General features: G+C 48.0%; 1 long non-coding RNA gene across 1 annotated transcript in view; it reads right to left on the reverse strand.

Annotated features, from left to right (window-relative positions):
- Positions 1–320: 320 nt before the first annotated feature.
- Positions 321–16183, reverse strand: part of LOC122174365 (uncharacterized) — a 56282-nt gene continuing 40419 nt past the window's right edge. The window contains exon 5 of the long non-coding RNA XR_010599962.1: positions 321–529. This is a non-coding gene — a long non-coding RNA (uncharacterized LOC122174365). The remainder of the gene's footprint in view (positions 530–16183) is intronic.

Consider the following 16183-nt stretch of genomic DNA (forward strand, 5'->3'; position numbering starts at 1 on the left):
CTCCGCACAACCGCATGTGGAGCCCCACACCCAGCTAGATTGTATGAATGCTCCCAGAGCCACTCACGAATCACACAGAGAAAGGCATCAGCCAAATCCCTCCAATCCCTCCAGCTCCCAGCCTTGTACCTCAGGAATATACCATCTTGCAAGCAGTGCAAGTTTATTAATTGGTTCACCACTTCATCAATGGAAAGTGGATGTACACCAGCCATTGTAAACCTGAACAGATTTACCAAACACTTCAGGCAAACTCACTGGTAAACCAGTTTATTGACTACAAAAGATAGATTTTAAGTGATTATAAGTGATAGGCAAAAAGTCAAAGTGGTTACCAAAAGAAAAGAAAACATAAGCATGCAGTCTAAACTCACAACCTTGTTAGATTGGGCAACATCTAGATTAAGCAGTTTTTCGTCACCCCAATGGATATTGCAGTTCAAGTATACAGGTTTCACCCTTGAAACCTGGCCCAGTCCCCTCTGTTGGAGTCTTCAGTCTTCTGAGTGTCCTTGTGTAGGCCAAAAGCCTAACGGGAAGAAATTGTCTCAAGTAAAATTATACTCCATTTTGCTTATTTTGCTTTACATTCCATTTTGCAAGTTTTAACTAGTAAGAGGAAATTTAGCTTTGAATTAGTAAAAAAAATTGTTCTAAGTTTATTCTTTACTAATTGTGTTAATTGTTTTTAAAAGAATAAAAGTTTTATGGCTGTAATTGCCTTATTTACTGTTTAGTGTAAATAAAAAATGTAGGGTAATTAACTAAAAAAAACAGCTAGGCCAAATGGTCAAAAAGGGAGTGGAAAAGTCAAGAGGCACCAACTTTCACCCGAATGGCAGATTGACAACCCTAAAACAAAGGCATACACCCCAAAAACAAAATAAAAAGTAAAGCCAAAAAAACAAAATAAGAAACAGCTGCAAATAGCTCCCAGTAACAACCCAAATAATGCTGATTAAAGCAACCTTGAACAGCTCCGGTGTAACAGAGCAAGGTCCAAAAACATGTATAAAAACTTATTACTATAAAAAAAAAAAGGGTGTATTGCCATGGGACTTTGGGTTCGTTCTGCATCAACATCGGCGCTTCGAACCATAGGCACCAACTTCTCCTGGCATCAGTGGGTGCTCGTGCGCCCCCGGCCCCCTCCTGCCTCTGCCCCAGCCCCATTCCAACCCCTTCCCCAAAGTTTCTGCCCCCTCCCTGCCCCTATTGGACCCCTTCCCCAAATCCCCACACTGGCCCCGCCTCCTCCCCTGAGCACGCCTCGTCCCCGCCCCTCCCTCCCACAGCTTGTTATGCCATGAAACAGCTGTTTCATGGAGGCAAGTGCTGGGAGGAGAAGCGGGGACGGTGTGCTCAGGGAGGAGGCGGAGGTGAGCTGGGGTGGGGGGACGGGGCGCTTGGCTGCTGGTGGATGTAGAGCACCCACCAATTTTTCCCCATGGGTGCTCTAGCCCCGAAGCACCCATGGAGTTGGTGCCTATGCTTCGAATGCATTCGACAGAGCCCAGCTCCCTCCTTCCTCATGTGCAATTTCAGCTGGCCACTAGAACTGACCAAGCAACACTAAAAACTGGTAACTATAAGATCCAGCTGCAGAACCTTTTGGGGTGTGTGGTGTGATTGAATGCCTATGCTAATTGTTGTATTTTCAATAAACGCGGCATATTGCCTTTTCCCCTGAAAAAGATCCCGTGTGCTTCTTATAAGCATAACACTTGTTGCTTGCAGCATAGGTGGGGAAGGAGAAAGACGAAGCATGGGGCCACTGTGTTCTGTTTTATACCCTTAGGCCATGTGCTTGGAGAACACAAGTCCAGGTATGTCTGGGGGGCATTGCTGAGTCCCCAGGCAATGTTGAGCAATTCCCCTGGTGTGGCCTTGTGCAAGTGAGCCATTGCATTGTAGCTCCCTTGCTGGACAATGGCTGGTGATGTCTGTTCAGCACCCACCTGAGCGTTGGTTACCTCCCTTGTCATAGTCTCTGGAGAGCTAGTATCTGGGCACTTCCCAAACCCACAGCACATTTTAGGTTCATCTTTAATTTTTAATTGTTAAAGGTTTTGGGGGCTTGGGAAAGGGTCATTCAGCCCCTTAGAAGTCCAGCTATGTTATGATTATTGCAAGCACTGTGATTGCGCCTCTGTCTAATGGCAGAATTTTCCCAATATTCAACTGCTGCACACAGAGACAAAATGTAATCACAATTGCTACAAATTACTGCTATTCTTCTCTGACCTGACTTCTGCAATTCAACAAAAGAGAGAGATCCTTAACGTATATAAAGCTTGATGATGGCATCTCTACCTCTTTGTTCCTGGATCATCCATGCTATCAAAATGTTTCAGTTTGGAACACAACAAGTATATCAAACATTCTGGCAAAGACTGAGGAGAAAAGACAAGTCAATGATGCTGAGAAAAAAGTATCAGAGACAAATTAGTTTGTCTGACAGTCATTTTTTAGGCTTTGTTCTTCTGTAACACAAGAGCCCTTCCATGCATATTGAATTTACTTATAATATGAATAAACTTCTGTCTATAGTACTGTTCTGTAAAGGATACAGTTTTAGGAAAAACAGTGATCACTTATATCTGGCACCTACCCATTAGCTGCCCACAAAGAGCCTTTGGACACTTATCTTGCTGCACATTTTGCTTCCTGATTATTTTATATTTGAATGTGTCCTTATGGAAATAATACATCGATCATTTGCTGTGCTTCTCGTTTTTGCAATTGACTTTTTCTTCAAGAACCAGGCAGCATAGATTTCAGATTGTGTTTCATTGTCATCTGATGTTTACGATGTAAACAAAGTAGGGGAAAAAACTCCCTCTGGAATGTATATCCACATTGACAGTGTTCAGAAGTTGTGCTTAATACCTGCCAGGGGATCTGGCACAAGCACTATGTCAGCTAGCAGTAATTTGAAACAAAATCCTATCCTCCCTGGTGCACCAAACCGTACTAGTTACAACAGACATTGACAACTGCTGTTGAACACAATTTTTCTTAACAGCAGATGATGTTTGACATCTGGTTTTAACCTAGCCATACTTCACACACTGTGGTTTCCAGTGTGTATAGGAATGATAATCCCTGAACCAATGCAGGCCTTAGGTTATATAATTACATTTGAGGTACTGAATACATACTTTGAATTTTTCACACATTCATCATCCAACCTTTTCCCAAATCCAATATCTATGTGGGTCTCTCAGTGATCAGACCTCACACCCCCGAGACTATCAGCATCACTTCTTATCCTGATACCAGTGGGGTCCATAGCGGTGATGACTTTGATAGGTTGTAGATATAACTGGTCAGATCCTGGCCTCTGTTTTGCCTTCTTTGTGCAACACTGACAGCACAAAGAAGACAGAAAGCCAGTTTAACTATCTTGTTGGGGCTTTCTTGGTATAAGGAAATTCCCAGGGAGTGTTAGGAGCAGGCACACCTCCACCAGCCTTGACATAGAGGGGGTGGCCAGAACACTGCTGTGTTCCAGCAATCCCTGGCTGTTGGAATAGCCCCAGAGAGTATGTCTACACAGTAAAGAAAAACGTGTGGTGGCTGACCCGTGCCAGCTGACTTGTGCTTGTGAGGCTCGGGCTGTGGGACTGTTTCACAGCTGTGTAGACTTTCAGGCTGAAGCCTGGGCTCTAGGACCCTGCAGGGTGGAAGGTTCCCGGAGCTTGAGCTCTAGCCGGAGCCCGGAAGTCTACATAGCAATGAAACAGCCCCACAGCCCAATTCCCGTAAGCCTGAATTGGCTGGCATGGGCCAGCCACAGGTTTTTCTTTGCTGTGTAGACATACCCTTAGGGACCACTGTATCTGGTGCTACTCAGAGCTAATCTGAGACTGCTCTAAATTGCTCCTCAAAAATGGACCAGCACTCAGTGGCATGCCAAGCGCATAAGAGCTGGTCCTGGGATCTGGCTCTGACACTAAGCAGCCCTGTATTCACACCAGACACACTATTGTAATAATCTTTGTACAAAATATACCTTGTGTGGTATCATTTGAAAACTAATAACTTACTGATCATTAATATTCTTGTGTGATGTATGTATGTGATGTGTATTAAGAGTTATGATATATGCTGAAATGATTATACTACAATGTGTTTAAATCAGGCATGCCAAGGGGTTGGTAAGCAGGTCTACCCCAGAAAAGGAATGTGTTTTCCCCACCTGGGAGTTACTTCCAAAGTACTTTGAAAGACAATGAAAATGTATTTACATATCAACCCATCAAGCTAACAAGGGGTGGAGGCAAACCTCACAATAACAAGTGGGGGAGAAGACAGCATGGTATCTACAACCAGCAGGAGAGAGACACTTGGTCTGAGTTTTACTTTTCAAAGAATGTGTTGCAAAGGTTTGCTTGTCTATAAAGACAGAGGGCTGAACCTCAACTGATAAGCAATTGAGTCAACTGATTGTATATAATATTACTGCAGGGGAGCCTTCACAAAACAAGCCTCTGAGTGCGACCCCCCCCCCCCTTATACATTAAAAACACTTTTTTATATATTTAACACCATTATAAATGCTGGAGGCAAAATGGGGTTTGGGGTGGAGGCTGACAGCTTGTGACTCCCCATGTAATAACCTTGCGACTCCCAGTTTGAGAACCCCTGTATTACGTATTATAAAAGTGTACAGAGTGAGATCTTGCCTGAAAGCTAATGACACATTGGTGAATAATATCATTGTGAAATCTATGTTTTAACACTATAAAAGGAATTATGTATACATATTGATATTAGACAGTACAGTCTGCCCAAACAGGAGTGAATATCACAGCTATCTTCCTTTCTTCTATGTATATTAACTATGGTGGAATCAGAAACAATGGAAGCCCCATTTACACTGAAAACATAAAGAGGGCTGGGAAGCCCACAGGAAGGGAAGAAGAGTATGAGGTCATCTTTCTTCTTGAAACAAGTTAATTTAACTTAGGAAGAAACGAAACCTAGGATAGAACCATCTTTGGCATCCATCACTAGCCAGACACAAGGGAACTGAACTCTTACAAGCTGAGAAAGATGGGTCCTTCAACCAAGGAGGGGCGGGCCTGAAGTCTCTGGAACTGAATGTAGATGGGAAACCTGCTTAGGCAAAGATCTTCCACCTAAGAAGACAAGGAAAGCCAGCACCTTGTACTTTTGTGGAAGGTCCTGACTATGGGAAAGTCAGCCCTGGCTGGGAAAAAGAATGACTGGTGAGAGAAACCATCCCAAACAAAGCCTGTATCTTGACAAATTACATTTTCGATTTTTAGATGTATCTTCACTTTTATTTTACTTGTAACTAGGGTGACCAGACGTCCCGATTTTATCGGGACTGTCCCGATATTTGCTTGTTTGTCCTGTGTCCCGACCGATGTGCGGGGCACATCAATTTTGCCCTCCTGGAAGGGCTCTCGCCCCACCCCCACCCCGACTCCGCCCTCTCCTTCCCCCATTGGCTCCCTCCCCAAATCCCCGCCCTGGTCCCGCCTCTTCCCCAAGCACGTGGCATTCCTCCTCCCTCCCAGGCTTGCCGCCATTACAGCGGCAAGCCTGGGAGTGAGGGAGGGGGTGGTAGTCGGCTTCCAGTTCCTAGAGCTGGTGAGTATGGGCACCGGGCGGGCAAGGGGGCTGCTCCCCCAGGAGGGAGACGGAGGGGCTCTGGACCCCGGCAGCGGCGGGGGAGAGTGGCTCGGGGCCGCACGAGTGGCCATGTAAAGTTTATCGGCTTGGGGTGGACCCCGGCCGGTCCTCGCCCCTGAAGCGGGGTGGTAAGGAGCCGTGTCCTCCCTACCCCCTGGATCCTCAGCTAAGCCCCCCCATCTCCCTCCTGGGGGAGCAGCCCCCTTGCCTGCCTGCCCGGTGCTTCCAGCTCCAGGAACTGGAAGCCGGCCACCACCCCCTTCCTCCAGGCTTGCGCCGGCATTACAGCTGCAAGCCTGGGAGGGAGGAGGAATGCCGCTCAGCTGAGGAGCCAGGACGAGGGGGGAGGGGGGACTCGGCTCCTTACCTGGCCTCTGGCGGCCGGCGGGACATGCTGGCACGGGGCGGGGACGCTACCCCCTACAGGGCAGGGCGAGGGGCCGGCCGGGGTCTCCCCCCCACCCCAGACAATAAACTTTACGTGGCCACTCGTGCGGCCCTGAGCCGCTCTCCCCCACCGCTGCTGGGGTCCGGAGCCCCGCGCCTCTCCCGCTCGGCTGCGCTCCAGCGGCTCCTTCCCCTGCAGGGCGGCGGGACGCGCCGTATGTGCCCGGGGCCTGCTAATTCCCCCAGCACCTGCAAAACAGCTTTTTTTTTTGCTCCGTCTCCCTCCCACCCCCCCATGTCCCAATATTTCATGTCAGTGATCTGGTCACCCCACTTGTAACCCTTTCTAATTTTATTCTTTTTACTAGGCATCATTTAACCTATGTCTTATAGTTAATAAATTGGTTTTATTCTTACTATAAACCAACTTTTTTTTTTTTTTTAGTGCTGTGTTTGTAAGGAAAAGGTTGTAATGGGGTTTACAAACCTCATATTGAGCATAGACAGAAGAGGGAGGAGAGCCTCTCTTGTTTACAGGCAAGCAACTTGACCACACCCCCATGCAGCTACACAGCTGCCAATCAGAGTGGCAGGCACCCACAGCTGCAGCCAACAGGAAAAACATGGCCTGCTATAAAGGGGACAGTACAGAGATGGAAGGGGAGGCAGAAAAGCCTGAAACAGCAAAGGGGCCATGCCCCTGCACCAGGCTGCTTCCACAAATACAACCAAGAGACTAAGGCTGACTGCTAGACTCAATTAGAAGTGAGCGTCCAAGTACCACCCTGATTGGGGACAAACTAAGACGGACCAGTGAGAAGCAGCAGGTGCCCTGCAAAAGACCACACCAAGAGCCAGTGACAACATTGTACCAGAAGTGGGGTTTGTGCAGTTGACCATCCCTGCAAAAAAGGGGAGCCAAAAACAAAACAAAACCTCTTCTCTCTTCTTCTGTATATACCACAGAACTATGGAGGAGGTGAATCAGCTCCTGCAATGGCTGGCAGACTCACAAGCCCAACAACAACAGAGACAACAGCAGCAGTCAAACAGAGGGCAGCCCATCAGCACCAGTTGTTACAATGGGTGGCCGAAGTAGTAGCAGCCACTCCACCTCAAAGTTCTGTACCTATGAGAAACGCGTCCCCCTTAATTCAGGGAGGTTTTCCAGCCCTGACGCTCCCCAAGATGACAAAAGGTGATGACCCAGAATCATTCCTGATAACCTTTGAGAGGGTAGCCACAGCTTCACGCTGGCCACTTGCCAAGTGGGCAATCTCTCTTGCCCCACTCCTCATTAGGGAAGCCCAAGCAGCATACCGGGAACTGGACAACACAGCAGCCAAGAACTACGAGCAGGTGAAGGCATCCATATTGGACAGGCTAGGCCTAGATGAAGAGGCCTACTGCCAGCGTTTTCGCCACAAGTGCTACCTTCACCCCGCCCCCTTCCCAGATACAGCCCCAGATGATCACTCAAAGGCTTAAGGACTTCGACTTCTGCTGGTGATGGTCAAAACTAGAGTCTCAAACAGGACCCCAGATAGCCAAACTCATAGTCCTGGAATAGTTAATACAGATTCTTCCACCCACTGGCCAAGACTAGGTTTGTAGACACCAACCAGTAACCCTAGCTAAGGCCACTGGCCTCATGGAGGACTATATAGCTGCTCAAACCATTTGGGGACCCTTTGTGGAGGAAATAATGGCTCCAGATACATCAGAGAAGGAAATACTAAAGTTTGAGAACTGCTGAGCTATAGCAAGGATTGGGACCATCTGGACAAGGTAGCCTGCAGCAAAGCATTGTAAGACACCCATGGTTACAGGGCAAGTGGTAATACAACCCCTACCTGGTCTGGATTGCACCTCTGAACCCCAACCGGACCATCATACTGGCCTACTACAGTTATTTGATAGACACAAAGGAATGCTGAGAATAAGAATTTGTGTGTTCTCTTCCTGTCTCTGGGAGGAGAGAATGATCTAATAGTTAGAACAATGGTTACAGCTAAGCATGTTAATGACACATTATTCTAACAGGCACAGTCACTAAGTGAATGATACTTGGGTCTATTCCAAGATCTGCCAAAAATGACCTTGTGCAACTTCTCTGTTACCTTATCCGCAAAATGAGGGGGTAATGACACTTGCCTGTCTTCTGAGGTAGGGTTATGAAGTTTTGTTCAGTGATAAGGTTTCTGAAGTGCACAGATTCACTAATACCATCAGCTGAAGAGATAAGACTTGAATTTATGCTTGTGGTGATTCCCAGCCAGTTTACCTTTCCCCAGACTAAAGGGCACTTCAGTAAGATTTGGAAGCATACACCATGTAGTTGGAACATTCAGAGCATTAAAGGACAAGTGTTAAATAAATTCTACTGTGTATGTGCAAATGATGTTTTTCAGGGGGTTATAACTGACCCAAGTCTGGATAGATTTTCATGGTGCAGCAAGAGATACTCTGAACCCCAGACTATCCCTTTGCAACATTTCAGGTTCCTGCTCCAAACTCCTAAGGTGGTAGAGCTGTTCAGTTAACAGCCTTTTTTGGTTTGGTTTTGTTAACATTGACAAAAAAAACGGTTACTCACCTTCTCGTAACTGTTGTTCTTCGAGATGTGTTGTTCATGTTCATTCCAAGCAAGTGTGTGTTCGCCGCATGCACGCAAGCCGGAAGATTTTACTATAGCAGCGTTCGTAGGGTCGGCTTCAGCGCCCCCTGGAGTGGCGCCTTCATGGCACTGTATATAGGGGCCAGCCGACCCTCCACCCCCTCAGTTCCTTCTTGCCAATACTCCGACAGAGGGGTAGGAGGGTGGGTATTGGAATGGACATGAACAACACATCTTGAAGAACAACAGTTACGAGAAGGTGAGTAACCGTTTTTTCTTCTTTGAGTGATTGTTCATGTCCATTCCAAGCAGGTGACTCACAAGCCCGAATCTAGGCGGTGGGGTCGGAGGTTACTGCAGACTGGAGGACTGCGCGGCCAAAGGCAGCATCATCTCTGGCCTGGTGTGTGATGGCATAGTGCGCCGTAAAGGTGTGGATTGAGGACCAGGTGGCCGCTCTACAAATTTCCTGCGTCAGGACTGGGGCAAGGAACGCAGCGGAAGAGGCCTGCGCTCTTGTGGAGTGGGTCGTGATTGGCGGGGCTGGTATATTGGCCCGACTGTAGCACTCCCGGATGCAGGTTCTGATCCAAGCCGAAATTCACTGTGACGTGACCGGGAGCCCTTTTATCCTGTCGGCCACAGCAACGAAAAGTTGGGTTGACTTCCTGAAGGATATATTCTATCCAGTTTTCCTCCCTCCCACCCCACCAGCCCCCCTCCCCGTCCCTCTTCAGGGACTCTTCTCATGAGCAACTTCTACTTCAAGAAGTTCAGTCCCTCCTTGCATCAGGGGCAGTAGAGGAGGTTCCTCAGGAGCTACGGGGCAAGGGCTTCTATTCTCGATATTTCCTAATACCGAAAGCGAAAGGGGGCCTCAGACCCATTCTAGACTTGCGCGGTCTCAACAAGTTTGTGAAGAAGCTCAAGTTCCGCATACTCTCCCTGTCCTTCATCATTCCTTCCATGGATCCAGGAGACTGGTATGCCGCCCTCGACTTAAAGGACGCATACTTTCATATTGCGATAATCCCTCGGCACAGGCGTTACCTAAGGTTTCTCGTGGGCAACGCTCATCTACAATTTACGGTTCTGCCCTTTGGTCTGTCAGCAGCCCCAAGGGTCTTCACGAAGTGCATGGCAGTCGTAGCTGCCTTCCTACGCAGGCACGGGATCCAGGTGTTTCCCTACCTGGATGATTGGCTCATCAAGGGCAGGTCCAAGGCGCAAGTGGAGGCTCAGGTGGTCTTTGCCAGGCAAACCTTCCTCGAGCTCGGCCTCTTACTCGACGAGGCCAAGTCCACACTATCTCCAACCCAAAAAATCGAATTCATAGGAGCAGTTCTGGACTCGACCCACACCAGAGCATATCTCCCAGATGCCAGATTCCGGACTATATCCAACATTATCCTCGGCCTCCAACGTTACCCCCCCACCACAGCAAGAAGCTGCCTCAAATTACTAGGGCACATGGCAGCATGTACCTACATGGTGAGACACGCCAGACTCAGACTGCGCCCACTCCAGTCTTGGTTGGCATGGGTTTATTAGCCAGTCAGGGACTCCCTAGAATTGGTGGTGACGTTACCTCGGCAGGTGCTGGACTCCCTTCAATGGTGGCTCGACCCACGGGTGGTCTGCGCAGGAGTTCCTTTCCTCGACCCCGAGCCCTCCCTCTCCCTGGTAATGGACGCATCGGATCGGGGATAGGGTGCACATCTGGGTGACCTCAGAACCCAAGGCCTTTGGTCACGAGAGGATCTTTCGCTCCACATCAATGTCAGGGAATTACGAGCTGTGCGCCTCGCATGCATAGCCTTCAAATCCCAGCTGGCAGGCAGATGCGTTTCTGTCCTGATGGACAATACTCCAACGATGTTCTATATCAACAAACAGGGTGGTGCTCGCTCCTCTCCCCTTTGCCGGGAAGCCCTCGCATTATGGGACTTTTGCGTACAGAACGCAATTACTTCAGGAAGTAATTTCTAACAATTGACAAAAAAAACGGATTACCGTGCAAAGCACCCAAGCATCGGACGTGATCTGTGCCCACGCACGATAGAAGGGTGACAGACGTGATGAAAAGGTAAGGCTGGTAGGATCCAGAGTTCTGACCAGTAGGTCATCCTCGACCGAGCCATCAAAATGGTGGTCTAGGCCCCTGTGTAGGCCTTGGTTGGGTAGAAGACTGGCCGAAGGGCTGCTGTTGTTGCCTCCTCCTGCCCGTCCTTGGCCTTCTGCGCGAGGCATCCCCTCGATTTTGAGGTTGGTACGGCCGAGGGGCCTGCGGTGGCCTAAACTGTCTACGCTGAGTGACAGGGGTGTGGAGGCCTAGTGAACGGAGAGTGGTCCGTGAGTCCTTTAGGCTATGAAGCCTCTTATCGGTTTTCTCCGAGAAGAGCGTAAGCCCTTCGAAAGGGAGGTCCTGGATCGTTTGTTGGTCCTCGTGAGGGAGGCCGGACACTTGAAGCCAGGCTCCACGCCTCATGACCAGACCAGTCGCCAACGTGCCTGAAGCTGAATCAGCCGCGTCCAGGGCCGCCTGTAGGGAAGCCCGGGTAATCAATCTTCCCTCCTCAACCAGGGCTGAAAACTCAGTTCACGACTCCTGCGGAAGGAGGTCCGGGAACCTAGACAAAGTCGAGCACGTGTTGTGTCCATATCGGCTCACTATGGCTTGCTGATTGGCAATGCGCAACTGCAGGCCCCCCGTTGAATAAACTTTGCACCTGAACACGTCCAACTTTTTGGCCTCTCTATTTTTAGGCATAGCCCCCTGAAAACCCTGGCGTTTCCTCTGGTTGGCGGCATCCACCACTAGGGAGTCCGGGGGAGGGTGTGTATAAAGATGTTCATAGCCCTTGGTTGGAACGAAATATCGCCTCTCAGTCCTTTTGGCCGTAGGGGCCAATGAGGCAGGGGTTTGCCACAAGGTGCGGGCTGTGTCCGTAATGGTCTTTATGAGAGGTAGGGCTACCCTGGATGGGCCGGACGGGGTCAGGATATCAATCACCGGATCCGTGTCCACCTCGATCTCTTCAGTCTGGATTGAGAGGCTTTGGGCTGCTTGAGTAAGCAGTTGTTGGAGGATCCTATTGTCCTCCAGGGCCGGTGCCGCTGAAGTTCCCGCTACTGCCTTGTCCGGAGATGAGGAGGAAGAGATCCCTTGAAGAGGGCCTTCATCTATCCCCTCTCCCTCTACGAGGGCCTGCAGCACACGGTACTCAGGCTGCATGGCCGGTGCAGACTCGGGATGCAGCACCGCAGCTGGTACCCGGGTTCGACACCGAGCAACGAGGCGTGCTTGGAATGGACATGAACAATCACTTGAAGAAGAACTACTGATTTTCCCTAACCTCAATATTGGAAATAGTTGAATTGTTTCTGATTAAACTCCCCGCCTGACACACACACACATAAATGTTCAACATGAAGCAGAATCATGGAACCAAGCATGAAAATTTTTTGCCAAATTTTAATTCTTTGGGCCAAGTTAAATGCAACCGAAAAAAGGAGCTACATCACTGCATGTCCACCTACAACACCAGACACAGTTACCCTCTTCGCCTGCTTCAGAATCATTATGTATTTCTCACTGTATGATAGCATCACATTCAGTGGTTTGAACATTGGCCTGCTAAACCCAGGGTTGTGAGTTCAATCCTTGAGGTGGCCATTTAGGGATTTGGGGCAAAAATCTGTCTGGGGACTGGTCCTGTATTGAGCAGGGGGTTGGACTAGATGACCTCCTGAGGTGCCTTCCAACCCTGACATTCTATGAAAATAAAACCCCGGAGTAGCATAACACCACTGTTAGAAAAGCAGTAATGTAGTTTACTGATTGGTCCAAGAAGAGCCAAGAACAGCTTAAATTCTTTAGCTAGTAGTCTGTAACAATGAAGGACACAGACAATTATTATGCATGTCACCCAATTGATTGTTTCTGTGTAAAGGCAATTCAACAAATTATCAGTGTCCCATAAAGAATGACAATATCTATTTGGAAAAAAAATCCATAACAAGATGTAGACTAATGCTAGATAAATTCGATTTTTATAGATGAAGTCTTGGTGGAACATCAAGATTTTATTAGAGACATGGACAATCACATTACACTTTTATATTATATAAAGAATTCACTATTGAATCAAGAAAATTGATTACAGGAAAATTTTCCTCCATAACACCCATCAACTCTAAGCACACATCCCATAGCTTCTCTAGTACTTCATCCTGTAATCTAATAGCTAGATGCTCCCTTAATTCCTGTGTTTATTCATAGAAAATCTGAAAAAATATATAAGGAACCATTAAAACTAGTGAAAAAGCCTATAGCGCTCTAAATAGTGGCTCTAAGTACATTTCTTGAGGAATGTGGAAAAAAGGAAGCAGATTTGCCATGCATCTGGAATGGCAAAACATATTACTTCACTTCTGGGGATTTAATAAAAATCTGACTTTCCATCAAGCTTTAATTTAGGAAAACCATAATTTTCCAAGACCTCAAGGCTCATAACAAGCTGGTATACCGCCTATAAAAACAGCTACAACAGATTTAGGATCAAATTGCCTGAAGACTGTGAGCCTGATTTTGAAATGATGAATAAGTGAATGAAGAAAATTACTTCCAAACGTGGAAAGGGAAAGGTCTCCCCCACCACTTCCAACCAAAAGCATGATAAATCAAGCACTCTCTACATCTTACATGCAGATGCACTAAATACAAAGAGACACTATGGAGATGATGTGTAATCTGGATCTGTCAACAGATGTAGATTAAGACTAAATGGTGTCCAGATCCCCCACAGTTTCAGGATGCCATCTTGTAATTTCCCACAAGAGCAAAAAAAAATGCTGCCCGGTCTTTGAGCTGAGCTCAGTGGTACCTACTTTATGGCAGAGGGAGCTAGGCAAACCCTGTTCTCTACACAAAAGAATGGAGAGGTGACTCTCTCTCATATATTTTAAGGTGTCCCCCAAACTTATTTATTTCCATTTAGCTATGTAATAATATGATTGACTTTATATATAAATTACTAACAATTCTAGGAGCAGATCCTTAGCTGATATAAAGGCAAAGCTCTATTGACTTCAACTTTAACTGAAGTTAGGCTCCCCATTAGGTGTCAACTCAACCAACTAGCACATGTTAAAGTATACACTGCATTCTTTACATGACACTCTTACAAGGTATTAGTTAAAACATGTTAGCTAACTCCTTTTTCTAACATCACATCTTTAAATCCTTGTCATCCTCCGTCTCCCCTTGTTAAATTTTCAAACAAGCACCTTTGTGTTATATCCCATGTGACCCTTCTCGCTTGGGAGAAGCTCCCAATAAACATCCACAAAACAAATTCATTATCTTCCTTCAAAACCCTTCTTAAGACTCTACTTTGCTGTGACAACAGTGAGGTTGCAGGTGTGAATAGACCACAGCCTGTCATGCTGACCAACATTGTTTCATTATTTGCTTGTACCTGTCGGTCAATCTGTATCCATCTGTCGTCTCTTGTTTTATACTTAATCAATGCTGAAAAAGTATATTGGCATAGCTACATTGATTGGGGGTGAAAACCACATCCCTGACCAACGTAGCTATGCTAATATAATCCTCAGTATAGACCCAGCTAAGTCGATGGAAGAGGGCTTCAGTTGACATAGCTAACTTTGTTTGGTGAGATGATATTCCTACACCAACAGAAAACCCCTTCTGTCAACGTAAGCTGCATCTACACTGCAGGCCTATGCCGGTGTAATCTCCACAATGGAGACATACCTTAGATCAGTGGTTTTCAAACTTTATAGGCTGTGTACCCTCTTCCAAATAATGTAGTCTACCACATACCCCCATCTGAGATAGGCGGAGGTGACACTTGTGGGGAGACACAGGATCACAGGCCCCCCTAGATTTCTGGCTTCCATTTAGCAACAGCTTCTAGAGGTGTGCCTCCCCAAGGGGGGGTGGAAGAACGTTTGGGTGGGGAGGGGAGCAGCGATGCCAGGCAGCATGTACCAGCCCTGCATGGTGGGGCTCTGGAAGGGAGTGCCACCTCCCTCTTCCCCCGACTCACCTCAGCGGGCCACCCAGCCTGTCTGGGTTGGGGAGACTGCAACCAAACCTTGTAACTCAAAGGGGGAGGGCTCATCTCAAAGAGTTTGAAAACAATTTTTTGAGCTGAGCCCCTCGCCCCCTTTGAGTTACAATGTTTAGTTGCACTCTGAGACGTTCCCCTGGTGTTATCTGGACCAGTGATCTGCTAGGTGACTCCAATCCTCGACTCTGGGAGCCAGCCTTACCCTGCTCTGCTGTGAGAACCCCCACTCCTGGGCTGTTCATACACAGCTTCTGGCATGTAAGCTGCTCCTTGGATCAGGGCCGGCTCTGGCTTTTTGGCCGCCCCAAGCAAAAAAAAATAAAAAAATGGGGCGGACAGAACGGCAAAGCAAAAAAAACCCTGCAGCACAGCCGGAGCGCGGGTGCAGGGGGACCGGCTAGCGGGGGGGGGGGGCGCGGGAGGGAGCGGGCGGGAGAGAGAGAGAGAAGGGGGGCGGCCAGGGAGGGCTCCACTCCATTCGGCAGGGAGGGAAGGACGAGGACTGCCCTGCCGGGCTTGTTGCAGGGCGCTCCTGTCCTCCGCGCCGCCGCCCCCTACGGCGGCCGGAGCGGAACAAAACAAAAAAAAAAAGCGGCCGTGCCGCCCTAGGATTGGGCGGAATGCCGCCTCGTTCAATCTGCCGCCCCAAGCACCAGCTTGCTCGGCTGGTGCCTGGAGCCGGCCCTGCCTTGGATTGTGCAACCAAATGACACTAGCCAATATCTCCGGTCCCAGACACAACCCTAGGAACCTCCGTCTTGCAGTGCCCAGTTATGCCCGCTGGACGCTGCAAGCTTATATGAGTTCATCAATTTAACAAAGAAATTAATATGTACCAGGCTTCTTATCCCAAGGGGAGCCTCTGACACACTTCAAACCAAACACATTGCTTCAGGTAGAATAAACAAACATATTTATTAACTACAAAGATAGATTTTAAGTGATATTAAGTGATAGGCAAAAAGTCAGAGTGGTTACCAAAATAAAATAAAATAAAATATAAGCACACAGTCTAAACTCTCAACCCTCTTAGACTGGGTAATAGACTCATAGACTCATAGACTTTAAGGTCAGAAGGGACCATTATGATCATCTGGTCTGACCCCCTGCATGCTGCAGGCCATAAAACCGTCCCTACCCCTTCCCTGGACTCTGCTGTTGAAGTCCCCAATCCTGTTTTTAGTGACTTCAATCGGCAGAGACCCTCCTGCTAGAGATCCCTGCCCCATGCTGCGGAGGAAGGCGAAAAACCTCCAGAGGCTCAGCCAATCTGCCCTGGAGGAAAATTCCTTCCCGACCCCAAATGTGGCGATCAGTAAGACCCCGAGCATATAGGCAAGAGTCTCCAGCCCGACCCCGTTAGCCATTATACTATTTACCCACCATTGCTTGGCTTTCCTTGACTACTATGTTTTAC

Source organism: Chrysemys picta, chromosome 3 (assembly GCF_011386835.1).
Source record: "Chrysemys picta bellii isolate R12L10 chromosome 3, ASM1138683v2, whole genome shotgun sequence".
Taxonomy (NCBI): Eukaryota; Metazoa; Chordata; order Testudines; family Emydidae; genus Chrysemys; species Chrysemys picta.